Raw genomic sequence first — 22,988 nt, 5'->3', positions numbered from 1 at the left:
AAGCAGTTTCCCATTTTGATAAAGGCTAATTCATCTATTGTTTCTTCTGTAATCGCACCTTTTGTTTTCTATATAAGAAATCTTTCCCACCTCAAGATTGTAAAGATTTTCTCCTACGCGGGTGCTGGGTGGCTCATTTGGTTAAGAGTCCACCTTTGGCTCAGGTCATGATCTCAGGGCCCTGGGATGGAGCCCCATGTCAGGGTCCCTGCTCCTCAGGGAGCCTGCTTCTCCCTCTCCCTCTGCCTGCTACCCCCCTGCTGTGCGTGCGTGCTCTCTCATGCCTTCTCTCTCTCTGTCAAATTAAAAAAAAAAAATCTTAAAAAAAAAAGAAAAAAAGATTTTCTACTATGTTTTCTTCTAGAAATTTTATAGTTTTATCATTTATATCAATAGTGGTAAAATGATAAAATTATATAAGTGGAGAACAAATTGGTGGTTATCAAGGGTTAGAGATGGTAATGGAGAAGGGGGAAAAGAAGTTGGGTAACTAGGGGCGCCTGGGTGGCACAGCTGTTAAGCGTCTGCCTTCAGCTCAGGGCGTGATCCCGGCGTTATGGGATCGAGCCCCACATCAGGCTCCTCTGCTATGAGCCTGCTTCTTCCTCTCCCACTCCCCCTGCTTGTGTTCCCTCTCTTGCTGGCTGTCTCTCTCTCTCTGTCAAATAAATAAATAAATAATCTTAAAAAAAAAAAAGTTGGGTAACTATAAAGGGAGTAGCACAATGGAGATGTGGTGATAAAAATATCCTGATTGCAGTGGTGGTTACACAAATCTACTCAGGTGATAATGTGACATAGAACGACGCACGTACATCACTGTCCTGGTTTTAATATTGTGCTACTTAGGATATAACAGGGAAACTGAGTGTAGGGTACACAGGATTTCTCTGCACTATTTTTTAATTAATGAACAGAGTTATATTAGTTTCAGGTGTACAATACAGCGATGCAACATTATGTAGTTGATAATTATGATAATGTAGTTCTGTACATTATCAGGTGCTCATCACAATAAGTGTACTCTTAATCCCCTTCACCTATTTCACCCATTCCCCACTGCCCCGCCCACTTCCAATCTGGTAACCACCAGCTTGTTCTCTAAATTGAAGAGTCTGCTTTTTTGTCTCCTTTTTTCTTTGTTCATTTGTTCTGTTTCTTAAATTCCACCAATGAGCAAAATCCTGTTATTTGTCTTTCTCTGACGGACTTATCTCACTTAGCATTATACCCCCAGATCCATCCACGCTGTTGCAAAGGGCAATAGTGCTCACCTCTTTTTCACGGCTGAGTACAGTTCCTTTGAGATATATTTATGTACACATCTTCTTTTTTTTTTTTAAGATTTTATTTATTTATTCAACAGAGATAGAGACAGCCAGCGAGAGAGGGAACACAAGCAGGGGGAGTGGGAGAGGAAGAAGCAGGCTCATAGCAGAGGAGCCTGATGTGGGGCTCGATCCCATAATGCCAGGATCACGCCCTGAGCCGAAGGCAGACGCTTAACCGCTGTGCCACCCAGGCGCCCCTATGTACACATCTTCTTTATCCATTCATCTATCAGCAAACACTTGGGTTGCTTCCCTATCTTGGCTATTGTAAATAATGCTGCAATAAACACAGGGGTGTAGGGACACCTGGGTGGCTCAGTCATTTAAGCATCTGACTTCGGCTCAGGTCATGATCCCAGGGTCTTGGGATCAAGTCTTGCCTTGGGCTCCTTGCTCAGGGAGGAGCCTGCTTCTCCCTCTGCCTGCTGCTCTCCCTGCTTGTGCTCTCTCTCTCTCTCTCTGACAAATACATAAATAAATAAATCTTTAAAAAACAAAATAAAAACAAGATAACAAAAAAATAGGGGTGCATATATCTTTTAAAATTAGTGTTCTCAGGATGCCTGGGTGGTTCAGTCAGTTAAGTGTCTGCCTTCAGCTCAGGTCATGATCCCAGGGTCCTGGGATCGAGTCCTGCATTGGGCTCCTTGCTCAGTGGGGAGCCTACTTTTCCCTCTGCCTGCTGCTCTCCCTGCTTGTGCTCTCTCTCTCTCTGACAAACAAATAAATAAAAATCTTTAAAATTAGTGTCTCATATTCTTTGAGTAAATACCCAGTAGTGGAATTACTGGACCATATGGTAATTCTATTTTTAATTTTTTGAAGACTTCCATACTGTTTTCCACAGTTTCTCTGTACTATCTTTGCAATCTCCTATGAATCTATAATTACATAATAATAAAAAGATTTTAAAAATAGATGTCATAGGGGTGCCTGGGTGGCTCAGTCAGTTAAGTGTCTGAGCAGCTCAAGTCATAATCTCAGAGTCCTGGGATTGAGCCCTTCGTTGAGCTCCAAGCTCCGCAGGGAGCCTGCTTGAGGATTCTCACCCTCTCCCTTTGCCCCTCCCCCCTGCTCATGCTCTCTCTGTCTCTCTCATATAAACAAAGAAAATCTAAAACAAATATATATTATAACTGGGAGAAGTCTAAGTAGAGCTAAATGTTAAATGCCATTTAGTATCCTAGGTGGACCCTATAAGGAAAAAAAGACATTAGGAAAAAACAGGACATCCGAATAAAGTATGGACTTTATCTTTTTTAAGATCTTATTTATTTAATTGACAGAGAGAGAGAGCGACAGCCAGCGAGAGAGGGAACACAAGCAGGGGGAGTGGGAGAGGAAGAAGCAGGCTCATAGAGGAGGAGCCTGATGTGGGGCTCGATCCATAGCGCCGGGGATCATGCCCTGAGCCGAAGGCAGACGCTTAACCGCTGTGCCACCCAGGCACCCCTAAAGTATGGACTTTAGTTAATAATATCATATCAGTTGTGGTTCAATAATTGTGAAAAACGTGCCATACTAATATAGATGTTAATAATAGGGGAAACTTGGGGTGCCTGGGTGGCTCAATCATTTGAGCATCTGACTCTTGATCTAGGCTTGGATCATGATCTCAGGGTCCTAGGATCCAGCCCTGCATCGGGCTCTGTGCTCAGTGGGGAGGCTGCTTGAGGATTCTTTCCCTCCCCCTCTGCCCCTCCCCCAAGCTTGTGTGCGTGCTCTCTCTCTCTCTCTCTCTCAAATAAACAAATCTTTAAAAAAAATTAATAGGGGAAACTGGGTATGAGATATAGGGGAACTTTCCATACTATCTTTGCAATAATTCTGCAAATCTAAAGCTATTTTAAAATAAAATTATTATTTAAAAATAACAAATAGGGATGCCTGGGTGGCTCAGTCAGTTAAAGCATCTGCCTTCGGCTCAGGTCATGATCCCAGGGTCCTGGAATGGAGTCCCGAATTGGGTTCCCTGCTCAGTGGGGAGCCTGTTTCTCCCTCTGCCTGTCACTCCCCTGCTTATGTTCTCTCTCTCTCTCTCTGTCTCTCTGACAAATAAATAAATGAAATCTTAAAAAAAAAAAAAAACAAATAACAAATAAATTGGGGCCCCTGGCTGGCTCAGTTGGTGGAACATGTGACTCTTGATCTCCAGGTTGTGAGTTCAAGCCCCATGCTGGGTGTAGTGATTACTTAAAAAAAAATTTTTTTTTAAACACAAATAAATAAATAGTGGCAAGCTAATATGATACATAAATCTAAGTAAAGACTTATATCCAGAATATATACAGAATTCCTACAAATCACTTTTGTTTTGTTTTGTTTTAAGACAGACAACTCAATTTAAAGATGTACAAAAGACTGTGGCACCTGGCTGGCTCAGTCAGTGGAGCGTTTGACTCTTGATCTTAGGGTTGCAAGTTCAAGCCCCACACTGGGTGTAGAGATTCCTTAAAAATAAAATCTTAGGGACACCTGGTGGCTCAGTTGCTTGAGCATCTGCCATGATCCCAGGGTCCTGGGATGGAGCCCCGCATTGGGCTCCCTGCTCATCAGGGAGTCTGCTTCTTCCTTTCCCCATCCCCCACTCATGCTCTCTCTGCTATCTCTCTCTCTCAAATGGATGGATAAAATCTTTAAAAAGTAAAATAAAATAAAATCTTAAAAAATGTACAAAAGACTTAAATAGACACCTCACTAAAGAGAAAAACAAAATCGATAATAAACACATAAAAAGGTGTTCAACATCATTAATCATCAAAGAAATGCAAATTAAAACCACCATTAGGTAGCATTACTCACCAAAGAACATATAAAATTTAATGATTGACAATACAAAGGGTTGGTTAAGATGTGGAACAACTAGGACTCTCGTGCTTTGTAGGTGGAGTGTAATTTGATACAATCACTTCGGAAAAATGTTTGGTAGTGTCTACTAAAATTAAGCATACATATGACCCTGGATATATACCTTAAAGAAATTAGTGCTTATGTTCATCAAAAGACAGGCATGACAAGTTTATGGCAATTTTCTTTGTAATTGCTCAGAACTGGAAATGACCCAAATATCCATTAATAGAAAGAATAAATAAATTCATACAATGGAATACTACACTGTAATGAAAAAGGAAAGACCATTGATATGCACACAACACGGATGAGTCTTCCTGACAATGCTGAATGAAAGAAGTCACACACAAAACAGTATATATTATATGACTCCACTTATATTAAATTCAAAAAAACATGCAAATCTAATCAATAGTTGTTGAAGTCAGAATAGCATCTACCCCTGGAGGAGACACTAACAGACAGAGGGCACAAGGAACCTTCTGGGATAATGGAAATATTTTCTATTTGTCTGGATAGTGGTTACAACTGTTATATACAGACATGCAAAAATTACCTACCCCTTCACTTAAGATTTGTGTACTCCATTATATATGTTATACCTCAAGAAAAATTTTTAAAAGAAACAATCAATAGCATTTGCCTACATCAACCATAACCAACTAGAAAAGATAATAGAAAATGAGATATGATTCGCTCTAATACCATAAAACCATAGTAATTAAAAACATGCATCAATGTCACTAGCTCAGAAACAGGCAAATAGGAACAGAACAGAACCAAAAGCTACAAACTGGATCCTTATATAAATTGGGATTTCATATATGACAAAGTGGTAATGGAAAGAGTACAGGTGTGTAGTGGGTAGTTTTGGAAAAACTGGCCCTTTATAAGGAAAGAAAGAAAACTGGCTCCCTACCTCATACCATATACATAAGTGGATCCCAGAAAGATCAAAGACATTATTTTGAAAAGCACAATTCTAACAAATAGAAAAAGTGTAACAGATTTTTTTTTTTTACTTAGAGAAAGAGAAAAGTTTTTGAAACTCAAAACCAAAAATGTGTCTACATGAAAGTAAGGATTTCTGTCCAATAAAAGATAACAGAGACAAGGTTAATAGACAGATACCAGACTCTGTAAAGATATTTACCACATTTAAAACCCAGAGAGGGGAGCCTGGGTGGCGTAGTCGTTAAGCGTCTGCCTTCGGCTCAGGGCGTGATCCCGGAGTCCTGGGATCGAGCCCCGCATCAGGCTCCTCTGCTGGGAGCCTGCTTCTTCCTCTCCCACTCCCCCTGCTTGTGTTCCCTCTCTCACTGGCTGTCTCTCTCTGTCAAATAAATAAATAAAATCTTTTTTAAAAAAATAAATAAAACCCACAAAGGATTATTACTGATTATATGTGTGGAATTTCTAAAAATCTTAGAGATAAGACCCAAAAGAAAAATGGGAAAATGTTATTAAAAGGCAATTCATAGAAGGGGAGGCTCAAGTTATAAAATGGGACATAAAGAAATAATCAAGGTCACTAGTAATTGGTGAATCATAAAACAATGACATACCATTTTTATTCTGTTAGAATGGCCAAAACAGATAAAGCTGTATGATACCAAATATTTACAAGTATATTACAAAATTGGCACTCTTGTGCACTGCTCATGAGACTATAAACTTGTTTAACTATTTTGGAAAATAATCTGTTAGTATTTCGCAAAATTAAATAAGCTTACACACTATAAGGCTATAATCCCGGTCTGAAAGTTTATATTTCAGAGTTTATTATTCGTGGCTTTTTGTTGTTGTGGGGGAAGTAGGAGGTAATCCACATATCTATCACTAGAGCACCAAAAAAGATAAAAGTAGTGAAGTCACATCGTGGAACTCCCTGCTGTGGTTAAAAGCAACAATCTCCAGGTACCTATCCATAGCAATATGAACAGATCTTTGAAAACACACTGTTGTGTGAAAAAGGAAGCAACTCAATGAAATTTATAGCATAATGACATTCATGTAAATTATAAGCCCTTATACATGCCACTTCTGATCATAACGGAATAACTATAGGAATAAACCTCTCACTGTAAACAACTATAAAATCAGGCAGAGGGGCGCCTGGGTGGCACAGCGGTTAAGCGTCTGCCTTCGGCTCAGGGCGTGATCCTGGCGTTATGGGATCGAGCCCCACATCAGGCTCCTCCGCTATGAGCCTGCTTCTTCCTCTCCCACTCCCCCTGCTTGTGTTCCCTCTCTCACTGGCTGTCTCTATCTCTGTCAAATAAACAAATAAAATCTTTAAAAAAAATAAAATAAAATAAATAAAATCAGGCAGAATATATGAAGTATTGATTTTGGAGTAAAGGAAAAGAAAAAGACAGTGTAAGACTGTGATCCCTGAGAGAAGGGGAACTTACAAAGTGAGCCCCATGATTTTCCATTTACCTGTCTGAGAATAATTCTTACCTAGAGTTCACAGAACAAGGTTCTGGCAGAACCCAGGGATCCTGCTGATCTGAGGAGACAGAGATCGGAGTTCAAGACCGGTGAAATTACTAGGATCTTTGGAGTGAAATTTCATGGAGGACGGAGTTATAGAGATGATTCCTGGAAGTCTGTGTAGTGGTCTCCCATTAGAATATGGCTGCTGGTTGTACTATACACACACACTGTGAGACCACTGAAGTCTTGCCAGATCGAAGCTCCTAGGAGCTTGAGAATGGAACAGAGATACTAGAGATCAAGCAGTCTGGGCGTCACTGGAGTTTTCGCCCTGACAAAGTGGAGAAATCTCATTAAACCCCTGGACTTCAGCTGAAACACTAGAAAGGCTATGCCTTACATGTAAGGACCATGTCTTTTTTTTTTTTTTTTAAGATTTCATTTACATATTTGTCAGAGAGAGAGAGAGAGAGCACAAGCAGGGGGAGAAGCAGGCAGAGGGAGAAGCAGCTTCCCTGCTCAGCAGGGAGCCCGATGCGGGGCTGGATCCCAGGACCCTGTGATCATGACCAGAGCCAAAGGCAGGCACTTAATCAACTGAGCCACCCAGATGTCCCAAGGACCATGTCTTAAAGAAAAAGTGACGCTAGATTCACCTTAAAATCTAAAAATAAACCCTCAAAAATGTCTAAAGTCCTTCCAGGAAATAACATGGAAGAATTTAGCGGTAAAGGAGTATCATGTCTGTAACTTAATCTCAAACTTTTTGAAAAATATACGCAAAGAGAATGATAAAGCAAATGTGGCAAAATTTTAACATTTGGAAAATCAGGGTAAAAGGGTATATGAGAATTCTTGGAGTCTTCCCATAAAGTTTGCAATTCTTTCAAAGTAAAAAGTTAAAAAAAAAAATAATGAGGGGCGCCAGGATGACTCTTGATCTCAGCTCAGGTCTTGATCTCAGGGTCGTGGGTTCAAGCTCTCCACAGGTGTGAAGCCCACTTAAAATAAAAAAAAATACATATATTAAAAATTAAAATAAAAAATAATGAAAAAAATAGACCACATTGTCACTTAAAAAAAAATAGAAATGTATTATCTCACAGTTCTAGAGTCTAGAAGTCCAAGATCAAGATGTCAGCACGGCAGGCTCCTGGCTGGCTCAGTCAGGAGGAGAATGCAACACTTGATCTCTGATTGAGTACAGAGATTTATTTAAAGAAAAAAAGATGTCAGCAGGGTTAGTTTGTCCCAACGCTTCTCCCCTGGGCTTGCAGATGGCTGCCTTCTCACTGTGTCCCCACATAGTGCTTCCTCTGTGTATGTGCTTCCCTGGCATCTCTTTTTGTAGTCCTAACTTCTTCTAGTAAGAACACCAGTCAGATTGGATGAGGGCCCACCCTAATGGTTTTGTTTTAACTTTGCCTCTTTTAAGGCCCTATCTCCAAATATAGTCACGTTCTGAGGGACCCATAGAGCTTCAACATATGAATATTGGGGGGACACAATATAACACCCCTAGTCCTTCCCCTTTTTCTAAATCCTCTTTGTTTCCTGAAAAAATTAAAAAAAAAAATCAACTATGATTGTGGATTTCTAAATTTATTCTAAATTCTGTCAATAAGTTTTTTACATTCCATATTTGGGGCTATGTTATTTCCTGGTGAACTGAAACTTTTATCATTATGAAATAATTCTGTTTATCTCAATAACTTTTTTCATTAAAGTCTATATTTAAAATTTTTATTTACTTTTTTATTATTAACATAAAATGTATTAATTGTTTCAGGGGTACAGGGCTCACCACAACACACACCCTCCCCAGTGTCCATCACCCAGCCACCCCATCCCTCCCACCCCCTTCCACTCCAGCAACCCTCAGTTTCATTAAAGTCTATTTTACTTGACATTTAAAAAAGCATCCTCACACAGAATAATATTATATACTCTACAAGGATTGTAATTACTCAGGGGTACATAGCAAACACATAAAGCGGTTGCCCGTGGAAGAGAAGGAGACGCTGATGAGAGTCACGGATGAAAGGAGGACAAGCAGAGGAGTCTCACCCAGGCTGCTGATGATAATGTGCTAAGAACTGAGATTATATATAATTAACTCGACTTTTCACATCTGCCACCCTGAAAGTAAAGTATGAATGAGAGAAAAAAAGTGAGGTAGGAAGGATAGAAGGAAAAATGTAAGGCTAGAAAGATGGAAGAACAGACTATAGTTCAAAATTATTAATTTTTAAGGTGTCCAGGAGGATTTTCAGATGACTATACAGCATGGTTTTTGAAGAGGATGAGAAAGAGATGCTTCTGCAAATGGAGTTAAGATGAGGAGCATTACGGGAAGAAGGCACAGTAGGTGTGCAGACATAGAGTCATGAGAGCAGAGTCTGTCGGGGAGGAAAGGGGAGGACAATAATGAGCGAGGAGTCCAGAAAGGTCATAAAACGCTAAAGTATTATGTTAAACTTTGTGCTATAGGTAAGAATATTTAAGACAGTACTGTGAAGTGGTTTAAAAGCTCAGACTTAGGGGCGCCTGGGTGGCACAGCGATTAAGCGTCTGCCTTCAGCTCAGGGCGTGATCCCGGCGTTCTGGGATCGAGCCCCACATCAGGCTCCTCCGTTATGAGCCTGCTTCTTCCTCTCCCACTCCCCCTGCTTGTGTTCCCTCTCTCGCCGGCTGTCTCTATCTCTGTCAAATAAATAAATAAAATCTTTAAAAAAAAAAAAAAAGCTCAGAGTTAAATAAAAAAGACTTGGATTTGAATTTGAACTGTCCCATATGGCAGGGATATGACCTTGAGCAAGTTACTTAATCTCAGGGAGACTCGGTTTCTCATGAACATTTAAGTAATAATGGTATTTATCTCAGTGAATTGTGAGAAATGAATAAATGCACATAAAGCTCTTAACACTGTACCCGGGGACGCTTGGGAGGCTCAGTTGGTTAAGCGTCTGCCTTCTGCTCAGGTCATGATCCCAGGGTCCTGGGATTGAGTCCTGCATCAGGGCTCCTTGCTCAGAGGGAGCCTGCTTCTCCCTCTGCCTGCCACTCCCCCTGCTTGTGCTCTCTCTCTGACAAATAAAGAAATAAAATCTTTGAAAAAAATAAGCACTGTACCCGGCTCATAGTAAATATTCAGGACTTGAGTCATTATTATTACTTCTATTATTATCATTATTACTTTTATCATTGTCATCATCATCATTGTCCTCATCATGCATATTATTTGAACCAGAGAATTACCTGTATTTTAGAGAGATCACTCTGGTAATAATATGAAGGTTGACTTGGAAAGACTGAGACTAAGCGCAGATAACAGATAAAAGTGAGGTGCAACAGTCCAGGTAAGGGATAATAAGGGTCTACGTGTTGCTAGAGAGTAATATTTCAGGAAGTAAAGTTCATGGGTCTTTTATATACCCCTTCTGCACCACTTCAAATCCTCATAGCTACTGCGGTTGTGACCCAATTCTGCGCAATTTTCATCTACCTTCCTGTCAAGGTGCAACTTGACAGCACTTCATTTTTTTTAAAGATTTATTATTTATTTTATTTTTTAAAAAAAGATTTTATTTATTTATTTGACAGAGAGAGAGACAGCCAGCGAGAGAGGGAATACAAGCAGGGGGATTGGGAGAGGAAGAAGCAGGCTCCCAGCAAAGGAGCCTTATGTGGGGGTCGATCCCAGAACGCCAGGATCACGCCCTGAGCCGAGGGCAGACATTTAATGACTGCACCACCCAGGCACCCCAGATTTATTATTTATTTTAGAGAGAGAGAATGTGGGGGCGGGCAGGAGAGAGAGTCTTAAGCAGATTCCATGCTAAGCACAGAGCCCGACTTGGGCCTCAATCCCACGACCCTGAGATCATGACCTGAGCTGAAACCAAGAGTCAGACACTTAACCAATCTTGCCCCCCAGGCTCCCTGTCAGCACTTCATTTCAAGCCTGCAATTTACCTCTCACTTCCTGCCCTAGGACTTCTCTAATTCCCATCTTGGGATCTGAGGGCACCTGCTTGGCTATTTGCACATGTGTAACCCCGAAGTGCCCCGGCAGGTTTCAGCCTTGTAGGGCAGCCCTTAACCAATGAAAGCAGGAATGGACAAATGCTTCCCCCTCTCTTCCCTTAGGTGGACGGTCCTGAGGTACATTTCAAATAATTCCTCAGATGGCCTCCCAGGATCTAGTGTCCTACTGTCCAAAACAGTGGCTGACTCCATAGCCTGTCTCTGTCTTGACTTCTGCCTCTTTCCTTGTTGTAACTCATGTTGTTGCTCACTTCTGCCCTCTGGAATCACACTAAAAAATAAACACATAAGCCTTTGTCTCAGGGTCTGCTCTAAGGGCAACCCAGGCTAAGACCATTGAGACATAAAATGGTCTTAGAAAGCAGACCCTCAGGAAGGAACTGTATCACCTAATGAGGACTTCCTTGCTGTTGGTAACGGGTTTAGTTAGATGGGTTAGATGACCTCTGACCTGCCCTTAGTCCCATTTACTAAGAATCTCACCTGCAGTTGATGGGGATGTGATGTAGGTGAAAGGAAATGTTGGCTATGTACACAGTGGCTGTGGCACTTGAACAGCATAGGGCAATGATAACTCTGAAATTATGGATGGAGTTCGCTTTTGTTAGCATTGATAGACCAGAATTAAAAAGGAAAAGGACAAAGTCCTGTAAGCCAATTAACCACTCTAAGCTATGAAAGAGCAGGCCTCTATGACAGCATTTCAGGAGATCCCCAAAACCTGTAAAAAAAACCTGTAGCCTGTGTTGAATATTAGGCCAAGGTCCTAATCTTAAGGATAGTATTGCTTCAAAGTCTCAACAGATCTCTTATGTCAAAGTCAGTCCCTGATAAAAAGTAGAACTCTGAGTTCTGGGATAGAGATAATTAAATGGATAAGCATGGGAATTTTGAACCCCTGGATTCTCTTGAATCCTCCACGTTTGCAGAAGCCAGAAGAAAGAAGTCCAGCTAGAACCGGTCCCTCTCTTCCTTTGAGGATCCCGCAAGATCCAATCTGAGGCAGAGGTCTCATAAGATGACTCTTGTCCTTAAGATCTACCCCTGCCACCCTTCATTGCTCCAGGCTAACACTGGTAACTAGGATTAGGTCTCAGTATAGCCCCGGAAGGGAAATATCATTGCTGCTCCAGGAGAAAATCAAGTGTACACCAAAAGAATTATAGATATTGGCTAATATGTCCCAACAGAAACCAAAGGAGTGTATCTTGAGTGTGTTAAAGCAGCAGGGTAAGATATAAAGATAAGTAGGTGAGAATTTATTAGCATGGAGGCACTTGCCCAAAACTCCGATTCAGTGTTTTGGCAAGAGCAACACCTGGAGCTGGTCCTAACGCCCTGCCAGGAATGGCTCTTTTGAAGCTTGAACATAAGGAATGTATATCAACACATGAACACAGCTTCTAGTAATTAGTAAGTGGCTACGGCTCTGTAGAAAGTAAGGACCAAAACCAGTCTGCCTTTAGTGGAAAAGACATTAATAACCATTTACTGCCTTACCCCATGACTGTTTTATTTAAGTCTCCTGCTCCGTCACTATATAGCCTGCAGTGAACTTGATCTTTGAAGAATATTCTACAGAACACACTGGTGCAATATACGTCATACTAATTGGACTTGGTGAGCAGAAGTGATAAATACCCCCAAATACCCTAGTATTACAAATGCAGACCAGAGGGTGAGAGATAAAACTCATGAAGACTTATGGGGCACCTGGGTGGCACAGCGGTTAAGCATCTGCCTTCAGCTCAGGGCGTGATCCTGGCGTTATGGGATCGAGCCCCACATCAGGCTCCTCCGCTATGAGCCTGCTTCTTCCTCTCCCACTCCCCCTGCTTGTGTTCCCTCTCTCGCTGGCTGTCTCTATCTCTGTCGAATAAATAAATAAAATCTTAAAAAAAAAAAAAACCCTCATGAAGACTTAAGGGTCTACCACATTGGTGAAGTGTTTAGGGATCCAATAGCCTATGGCATCCCTTAAAAGTTAAAGGACAGGTTGCTTCACCTTACATGAAGAAAGACAGCATTCTTTTGTGCTTGATGGACTTCTTTCAATTATGAAAGCAGCATATCCCACATTCGGGGATATTGCTTTCTCCATTTACCAGATATCTAGGAAAGCTCCCAATTTTGAGTCAGACCGAGAGCAAGAAAGAGAGCGCGCTGCAGAGAAAGTCCAAGCAACAGAGAAAGCTCTGCACCTGGGTTGTATGACTCAGTAGATGTGAAATGTCACAGGGATCCATGGTAGGTAAAAACCACTCTTGCAAGCTCTAAAGGAAAGTTGCCACATGTTTCTAGGGTTTTAGACCAGAGGTTGGAAAACTATGGCCTGGGGGTCAGTTCAACTTGTCCTGTTGTTTGGTTTTGATTTCGGTTTGTCTGGGTTTTGTTTTTTACAGCTCACAAGCGAAAAGCGGTTTTTACATTTTTAAAAGGGATGTTATAAAAAAGAATACACAACAGAAATTATATGTTGTCTACAAAGTATAAAATATTTACTATCTGATCCTTTAAATAATTGTTTGAGAAACAGTTTCTAGTGTGTAACTGAGACCCAGTGGAGCCCAAGTGCTTTTTCATGGGACACTATTGACAATGCAATCAGAAGTCCCAATGACATGCTGGGTGTTACAAGATCTACCATGTCATAAGGTCAAGCATTCCAGAGGTGCCCGGCCAGCTCAGTTGGTAGAACATGTGACTCTTGATCTCGGGGTTGTGAGTTTGAGCCCTAGTCGGGTATGGAGATTATTTTTAAATAAAATCTTAAAAAAAAAAAAAAAGGTCAAGCATTCCGTGTACAATAGAAATGCTAGATTTGGGATCGGATCTAAGCAGGATGAGAAGGCATAAGTAAATTACAGTAACAAGTGACCCAAACTCCTGTGTCACTTACCTCTGTAGCACTGAAGACTCTTTCAATTCACTTCAATGATGGTGGCAGGAAAGTCAGGCCTGGTTCACAGGAAGATCAGCTAATATGTTGACCCTAATAAAAGATGGACTATGCTGAACCACAGCTCTATTCAGGGGTGGCCCTAAAGAACCCGTTGGTGATGAAGGAAAATTCTCCCAGCAGGTGGAGTTGATAACAGTACATTTGCTCATCACTTTATATGGTGGGATAAGTGGCTTGAGATATGGCTCTATATGGACTCTAGTGGTGAATGTTTTATCTGGTTATTCAGGGTGCTGGAAAAAGAAACATTGGAAGATGGGGACAAAGAGAACTGGGGAGATAAACAGGTGGACTTAAAGAAATAGGCACAAAGTGTGTAGATCTTTGTGCCTCATTATAATGTCCACCAGAGACTAGACATCACAAAATATGCACTCAGAAACCAGGCAGGCAGGATGACTTGTCCTATGGATGCCAGCCAGACTCTTTCCTTGGCCATCCCAATGCTTAAACAATAAGCCTACTAACGGAGGGGCCATAATAGCAGGGATGGAGGCTACGCATGGGTCCAACACCATGGGTTCCTTCTAATCAAAGTTGATCTAGCTGTTGTTACCTAATGTATGCCCAACCTGCCAGCAGAAGAGATGAATGCTCTATATCACTCCATTCCTTGAGGAAACCAGTCGGACACTTGGTAGCAGACTGATTGCATCAGATCCCTTCCTCCCTGGAGGGACAGCAATTGGTTCTTACCGAGATTGATAATGACTCCAGAAATAGATACTAATATGAACGTAAAACTGCTGCTGCTAGGGGCGCCTGGGTGGCACAGCAGTTAAGCGTCTGCCTTCGGCTCAGGGCGTGATCCCGGCGTTCTGGGATCGAGCCCCACATCAGGCTCCTCCACTGTGAGCCTGCTTCTTCCTCTCCCACTCCCCCTGCTTGTGTTCCCTCTCTTGCTGGCTGTCTCTATCTCTGTCAAATAAACAAACAAACAAACAAACAAACAAACAAAAAACTGCTGCTGCCTGCTGCGTAGTAAGTAATAAAGTTTCGCCTCTGACCTAGGAGTCTCGTGTCTTCTGTCAGCATCCCTGTAACCGTGGCTTGCAAACATAGTTCTTTTTTTTTTTAAAGATTATTTATTTATTTATTTTTGAGAGAGAGAGAAAGAGAGCACGTGCGCACACAAGCAGGGTGAGGGGCAGAGGGAGAAGCAGACTCTCTGCCAAGCAGTAAGCCCAGGGGGGGGACTCGATCCCAGCACCCTGGGATCATGACCTGAGCTGAAGGCAGACGCTTAATGGACTGAGCCACGCAGGCGCCCAGAAATACAGTTCTTGACATACACCTATACAACCTGTCTGTGTGACTGGGCCTCACCATATGCCTGAACCACAGGCCTCTCACTTCCTACCTCAGGGCTTCTGTGATGCCATCTTACAGTATGCCCACAGAAACAGGCTTGGCTCTTCTGCATGTGCAACCTGGAAGTGCAGGAAAGTTAACAGTCTGTGAAGCAAATCCTTGACCAATGAGGAATATAAGAGCTGATTCTTCTCAATTTTTTCTCTTGGTCAGATGGTCCCAAGATACATTTCATAAATCTCACAGTCCCACAGGCCAGTCTCCCTTAGTAGCAGACAACTAAAACTTTCCTTGTGTTGGCTCTTCTCCTTCCTAGTTTTATTCCTCACTCCTGCCCTCTGGAATTATACTCCCAAATAAACTACTGGCATTATGTCTTGGGTTCTACCTTGCGGGAAACCCAGACTGTGGCAATGCAACTTTAGATGTAGTGGCAAGACAGCTTAAAGTTTTCAGGCCTGAGTGATTGGAGGGTGGTAACACCATTAGAATAAACGTGCAATGCAGTAAGAGGAACACGTTTGTTACTGAAAACATTAATTTGAAATACTGGGTATATCCTTTTGATGCCCGGCGCACAGGATGTGATGCTGACCTAGTCTCAAGTAAAAGACAGATCTTCCATTCAGCTAACACATATTGAAAATCTACTATGTGCCAACCAGTTTTGGTTCAATGCCATGTTCTTAAGGATAGTTGACACCATGAAAGGATTAAGATCTGAGAAATGGGGAGAAGATAAGCAACATATCAGTAGAAGGAAGAGTAAATAATTAAGTACCCATTCTGTGCATGTGTAGCTCTGCTAGGAAGGAAACATATGTGATAGTCTTTGTAACTACTTCAAGGGGCTCATCAAACCTAATAGAGATGATGTTTTTATATAATATAGAGTTGGGAGTGAAAAATATCCTGAAAAGCAGTAGGAATAGAAGCTCTGAGGAGAGAGGGAGTCATTCCTTGCAGCTGAGATATTAGGGATGGTAGATGGCGGAGGGGGACTCTGGATGCCTAGCACCAAAACGTACAATAACCAGACCGAGGGCAGAACAATGCAAGCTGAGGAGATGACAAAGGCCCAGCAATGGGAGAGCATGGTTTGTGAGAATGTGGTAGTTAGGATCTTTAGCGGCAAAGATCACATTACTTTAAGTGATAAAGATTACTTTCAAAGCTATGCGGGAAAATAAAGAAGACAGGAATCTCAATCATGAGGGACTGAGGCCTCATGGGGGATTAAATTCCATCCGGGAACTGGGAGGTTACACTGGATCCAAGACAGCTCAAGGCATCAGGTGTTTTGTCTGGATCCCTTTCTGTGGCCTATCACTACACAGGGATGCTCTCCCTGCATCTATGGCCATTTGACTTCTTGTTTTGTTTCTGCACACTCAAGATTCTGTCTACCCCTGGCTTCTGCTGTGTCATAACTTCCAGTGACACCTTTTTCTCTGTATATCTTTCATCTTGTGACCCTGCTATTAACCACTTTACTGTCTGGGTCTCAAATGCAATCTTTGCAAGAGAAAATTTGATTGATCTGGTTAATTATTATCATTCTCGTTGAGCAACTCCCTTGGGCAATTGGACAGGCTATGAATAGAATGGTCAATCAGATGTGTCAAAGGTGACAGAGTCCTGTGGTATAGAACAAGGTGACCTCACAGCTGTGGGGGTGAAGGCACTGCTCCAATACTAGCATATTAAGCAGAGCAACTTGGCCTGATCTCAGGTATAACAAAGAGAAATAAACCTGCAACAAGATAATGATGACCATAAGTGCCAGGATAAGTCATTTCGATTTCATTGACTAGGACAGAGTTCTCAACCCTATCAGACCCCTTACTGTAATGTTCTCTCTATTTTTCTCCCTCCCCTTTTTTGGTTCTTGTTTTTGTTTCAAACTCTCTACTCTTCTTAAATGGGGTACATATGTACTATAGTCTAACTACACACACACACACACACACACACACACACACATATTTTTAAATCAACAAAGTGCTCTGTCTTACAAAAAACAAAGAAAAGTTATTTTTAATAAAATAATATGTACTTCAGTATGTGATTGCTCATGCATAGCTATACCAGAAGTCATAAAGCGGTAGTCAGATGCTTGCAACTATACATAGCAAAACTATAAATGTTACAGTTGCAATTTGGACTGATACAAGCTTGTTGTGTTGGTGACTCAGATGCCTTCAACAACGCTGCAATCAGCAATGTAACTTTTTGAAATGGTATCATCAACCCCTAGCATAGTGTCTAGTTAAATTTAGTATTTTTTCAGAAGAAAAAAAAATCTGAAAACAAAAGATACCCATTAAAGATTTTAAAAAGACAAGTATCTGGATCAGAACAAACTTCAGGAAGATTTAAGACTCTTAAATAATGATGAGGTTCAAGGTCTGGTCGTTTTCATCTTTGGCTGATCTCCCACTCTTACCCCAGTGCTTATAAGTAGTAGGCACTCAATATATGTTTTTGAATTGAATTGATTTGAATCAAATAATATCTCCAGGAAAGTACCCACAGGGCCCTTTGGTATAACATTATCTTAGGGCAGAGCTCCAGAAAGGCAGCAGTAGTGGAAGCAACTCCCTCACCACAGGACCCAAAGTCAGTTGTATCTCCATTTCTCATGTGCAGGACCCTGGAGTGTGAAGCAGAATTTCTAGGTCCAGCTCTGTTGAAAAAAAAGGGGGGGGGGTAGTAAAAGAAAAAAAAAAAGCTACATCTATTAGATCATCTCAGGATTTTCTAGCAACAAACCCAAGGAACCACAACAACAGGAGTCTTAAACAAAAACCCATTACAGGTAGCTGGCACACATGTTCCAACTTTTGGTTGATTATTTAAAGAAACATCTTCAGCACATAGCATAGTGCCTGGTCCATAAGAGCCACTTACCAAATATGTACTGAATGGATGAATGAATAACAGCAGTTGAAAAAGTACCTAAGACAGAAAAATGGAAAAGGAAAATTCTAGCGTGTGTTACACCAGAACCAGATCTAGGACTCAGATTAGTTTTGTTTGAAGAACTATTAAGCTTTCTGACTCAAAAGCAAGCAATCAGGCCACATGTTCAAAACAAAACGACAAGAAATAAATAAGTAATGGGCACCTGGGTGCCTCAGTGGGTTAAGCATCTGCCTTCAGCTCAAGTCATGATCCCAGCATCCTGCGATTGAGTTCCACATCCGGCTCCCTGCTCTGCAGGGAGTCTGCTTCTCCCTCCCTCCTCCCACTAGTTTTCTTAATCTCGCTCTCTCTCTCACATACATAAATAATCTTAAAAAAAAAAAAGAAATAAGTAATATATTTGCATAGTTACAATGTAGCACTGGAGAGTTTAAGATGAAAAGTAACAGCTTCTCGATCTTTTCCCTCCACCTTCTGTCCCACTGCCTCCAAATAGGTACAAGTTTCTATGTATCAACTTTGTTCCAAAGATCTTGTGACATTATACCTCTTTTCAGCTTTATCCATCTTCTCTAACTATGGAATTACTGATCTGATCGAGAAGGCTTACACACTGAGTTGACTTTCAAACGGCAGGGAAAGTTTGCAAGGAACTGCTTCTACAATTTCAGCCTTGGTAGGCGTGGTAGATGTGCCTGTCACTGCTCAACACATAGCTATTGTTGTCTTTAGTAGCAAAAAAATAATATTTATAAGAAAACATCAATGGAGCACTACGTACAGGCATGATCTAAGCACTGTACAAATATGACCTCATCTAGCGCTCACAACAGTTTATGAGGTACACACTGTTACTAACTCCATTTTCCAGATAAGGAACGGAGACTGACAGGTTAAATAACGTGTTCCAAGTCACACAGAAGACTGTAAACAGCAGCAGCTGAACATCAACTGCTTGATGAAAATCTGAAAATGTCTCAGGCACAACTCTGAATCCCATTTGTGCCAGACTCCTGGAAAGGTCTAGTCTTTTTAAATGTATACCTCATAGGGGCGCCTCGGTGGCTCAGTCTCTTAAGTGTCTCACTTCGGCTCAGGTCATTTTCTCAGGGTCCTGGGATGGAACCCCTCATTGAGCACCTAGTGACACCCCTCCCGCAAACCCCCAAGCTCAGTGGGGAGTTTGCTTCTCCCTCTCCCTCTCCCCACACTTGTGCTCTCTCTCAAATAAATAAGTAAAATATTTAAAAATAAATAAATAAATGTATACCTTATAGCATTAAAGGAAGGCTATGAATATCCAAGTGGGATGAAATATCAAAAGAAGAATTGGAGAAATTTTGCCAGTTCTAAAAGAGAAAATAAGCTTTCCTACAGTGCAATGGTTGGCAGCCACTTTTCCACATTCGGTTCCACCATTTTGCCCAGAGAGGTTTCCTGATGGAAGACAAACATGGACAATCAGAAACAAGAGAAGAGCAATTCGGGTCAATAATCTACAAGCACAGTATAGGAGGATAATTCAGTAGTTTATGTGGTGAGCATAATGTAGTTATTTAAAACAATGATCTTGAAGATCTGTGAGACACGGGCAGATGTTTATATAACATTACCTAAAGACAGTAAAATAGAAGATGATAGCTCTGGTGCAGCGATGTAAAAACCTCTTATTGTGAGCAAAAATGTAAGGGGAGAGCAAAAGTAATTGTGGTTTCCAGTTTTAGGGACTGTAATTAGGTATGATTCCCAAACACCACCACCACCACCCCCCCCCGGTCCAGAAATTTCTATAGTAGCGTTTTGACTAAAATAAGAAACTTGAATAAAAACAATAAAATGTACAAAAATGGGTTTCTGGCCTCAGTAGTATAGTGGTGGGGAGAAACTGGAGAAAGATCTGTGGATCAAGTTTATAGGGACCTCTAGAAAGTTCCCCGTGCAGTGCTCTCATCCAGGTAGGAGCTTTATTTTAGGTAAACCTTTGTTCCAAAGTTTACTTTCTCTTGGAATTCTGGAAGTTTTGCTTTTGCATTAAAAAAAAAATTGTGTGTGAGTGTTTTCATTATTATTTACTGCATTTTGGAACTGAGTCAGACAAATCATTTTTGGTCCTGGGCAAGTCCCTTCGATCTTCGGAATCTACCGTCTTCGACACAAAGCTTGCCTCTTTTCCCAAGGTCGGTAGCTTCCCAGGAAATCTGCGGACACGACCCGCTGCTTCGGGCTACCTCGCGATTTCGCTTCCAGCGCCCGGGCGCGACCGCCGCAGCTCTGCGCCGAACCGCGTCCTCGCGGGGCGGTGTCGACGGACGGCGGCGGTCGGCGCGCAGCCCTCGGAGCCCGGAGCTGCGCCGACTCAGCGCCTCCGTCTCCGGCCGCCGGGGCCGCCGTCCCGAGTGTGCGACGCCGGGCGTCACGACCCCCCTGGGCGGGAGCCGCCGGGCGCCAGGCCCCCTCCCCGCGCGCTGCGACCCGGCCCCGCCGTGACTCGGCGGCTTCCGGCGCGTGCGCGCTGAGCCGCCGCCGCCGCGACGCGCCTTCTTCCACCCCTCGGTGCGCGCCTCGAAGGTCGGGAGGGGGACTGGCCGCTCGCTGAGGCGTCCCCGCCCTGCGGGGCTTGCGCCCTTCTCGGCTGGAGGAGTGGGGGTCTCAGCTCGGGAAAACAGCCTCGGCCTGCAGTGCAGAGAGTGGACAGCCTCGGTCTGCGCAGGGGAGGTCTAGGGCAGCCCTGGGTCTTTCGAGCCCGACGACCTACGTCGGCAGCTCAGTCCTTCACTTGCAGGCGTGGGACCCCCCGAGTTGCTTAATCCCGCCAAATCTCACTGCACATGGGCAAAATGGGGGTGAGGCCATACCCACCTTGGTGCCGTTGGCACAGCCCAGCCAATCTCAGCGTTTGTTATTATTTCCCGGAAATCCCTAGTAGATGTCGTTCTCCCTCTCTCCGTGCCACCGCAACCGTCCCGCGCTTCTTAACATCTCAGGGCGGGGGCCCTGCTGTGACTCCTGACTGGTTCGGCCGCGTTCCCATCCAGCTCTCGCGCAGTGACCCGGTGCGCCCTGAAGGCACACTGTGCTGCTCAAGACCCTGCCCTGCTCGAGAAAATGTAGCACTTGGCTGTTGCCTTTCGGTTTGAGCAGAAAGTCCTTTTTCCCGGCACTAAAGCCTGGCTCATCCACACCCCCATCCCTCCCATCAATATTTCATGCTCGCTCTTCATCCTACATTGTGGCACCCCTGCAGGAGCTGGGGGTTGGGGAGATAAACACGTAAGCACATACTTACAATACCGTGTAATAAGTGCTCTGGTGTAAGTGTGAGCAGGACAGGGAGCGACCAAGTGAACAGAGGGGAAAGGTTGGAAAGGCGTGCGCACGCGCTCGGTCTCTCTAAAATAAATACATACATCTTAAAAAAAAAAAAGCCAAAATTATGATTTAAGTACTTTGAGAGGATGGGGAACAACAAGTGGGACTGCGTATTTGGTGTATTTGTAAGGGTTCTACATCCGCATCTACCACAACAGCAAGGCCATAAAGCATGTTTAACACACATACATCAGGAAATAACAACATAAACACATTGTTTTAAATATGGAGGTAAATACCCGAAGCAATAGGGAAAGTGGAAAATGGTTGTCCTTGGGCTATGAAGATCAAGGCAGAAGACAACTGTTTTTCACTATACATTTTTTTTTAAAGATTTTATTTATTTATTTGAGAGAGAGTGCTCGCGCGAGCCCGCACACAAGCAAGGCGTAAGGGCAGAGGGAGAAGCAGACTCCGCGCTGAGCAGGGAGCTCAAGGCGGGCTTCCGAGGACCCCCGGGATCATGACCTGAGCTAAAGGCAGATGCTTAACCAACTGAGCCACCCAGGCACCCCTCGCTATACATTTTTTAGTGGCATTGAAGTATTGAAATATTTTTCAATATTTCAGTGAACATTTTTAATGAAAAAATTTAAAAATTCATTTTTTATATGGATAAACATAAAATCATACAAACTCATAGTCCCATAATTTCATTTCTTTAAAAAAAAAGATATTTATTTATTTTAGAGAAGAAGAGAGAGAGCAGGGGCAGGGGCAGATGGAGAGCTAGAATCCTCAAGCAGGATCGACTCTGAGCGTAGAGCCCTAAGTGGGGCTTGATTCCACCACCCCCAGATCATGACGTGGGCCAAAACCAAGAGTCAGCCACTCAACCCACTGAGACACCCAGGAGCCCCTCCCATACTTTCCTTTCTATGTATATATATACACCAAGGTGATGATTACAGATAAGGGCCAAAATTTATATATAATAGTCATTGTAGGATAATTTAGTCAGAAGCAAAAACAAAAAACAAAAACAAAAAAAACCCAAAAAACCAAAATGGCAGCAATGTAAATGTCTAACAGTGCAATAATCTAAAGACTCATGATGCTTCTTGAGAATTATTTAATTTCATAGTAAAATGCTAATTTAAAAATGAGTGAAAAAAAGCAATGCATAAATACATATGTTCTTAGTAAACAGACTGGATGGTAGTCCTTTAGAATGCTTATGCTGTGTACCTCCAGGAATTAGGATTATGGAATTAAGATCGTGTCAGTTGGGTTCTATAGGAAGCAAATGCTGAGTTGGAATTAGTGAAAAATTTGTTGGGGAGTTAAACCAATAAAAAGAAAGGGGAGGAGGTAGAATTGGGCAGATGTGATATAAAATCTTTCCCAGCACAGCAGGGAACTTTGGAGGAGAGATTGCCTGTTGGAGGTGTCCTATGATGGGCAGAAATAAACAGGCCTTGGTACCAACACCTTCCACAGTCATTGGTTGGGGCCACTCTGAGAGCAGACTGACCTTGGCTGGACAGCTGAGGATAACCAAGAGGTCAACAGCTGAATGCTGTCACTCCCTGCAGCCAGGCAGTAACTCCTTTCTTGAGGGGAACCCTGACCAGGGCTCTATCTGCAACAAAGTGTGATTTTTTAAAAAAACTTATTTTTATAGGTTTATGGTAAGATACATGTGCTTTTAGAGTATTTATTTATTTATTTATTTATTTATCTAGGTCAGAGGTCACTGCTGTCTCTTTCTGGCTGGCTGCGTATGCTCCAAGTACGTAAGATTGCCAGAGCTG

At 42.5% G+C, this 22,988-nt stretch overlaps 1 long non-coding RNA gene across 2 annotated transcripts; it reads right to left on the bottom strand.

Moving 5' to 3' along the window:
• Window positions 1-5,719: 5,719 nt before the first annotated feature.
• Window positions 5,720-21,144, bottom strand: LOC113245774 (uncharacterized). 2 transcript variants are annotated; one of them, XR_008960977.1, is made up of 7 exons: window positions 20,725-21,100; window positions 19,136-19,302; window positions 17,851-17,898; window positions 17,547-17,626; window positions 13,567-13,659; window positions 7,725-7,813; window positions 5,720-7,621 (listed from the first exon to the last, which is right to left on the bottom strand). It is a non-coding gene; the product is annotated as an uncharacterized LOC113245774 (long non-coding RNA). The 2 variants fall into 2 exon arrangements; XR_008960978.1 differs by lacking the exon at window positions 5,720-7,621 and adding an exon at window positions 14,202-15,059 and having other exon boundaries at window positions 7,633-7,813; window positions 20,725-21,144.
• Window positions 21,145-22,988: the final 1,844 nt, after the last annotated feature.

This window comes from Ursus arctos, unplaced genomic scaffold (genome assembly GCF_023065955.2).
Source record: "Ursus arctos isolate Adak ecotype North America unplaced genomic scaffold, UrsArc2.0 scaffold_22, whole genome shotgun sequence".
Lineage (NCBI taxonomy): Eukaryota > Metazoa > Chordata > Mammalia > Carnivora > Ursidae > Ursus > Ursus arctos.
The sequence above is the reverse complement of the archived record's forward strand: the minus strand, read 5'-3'. Positions and strand labels throughout refer to the sequence as shown.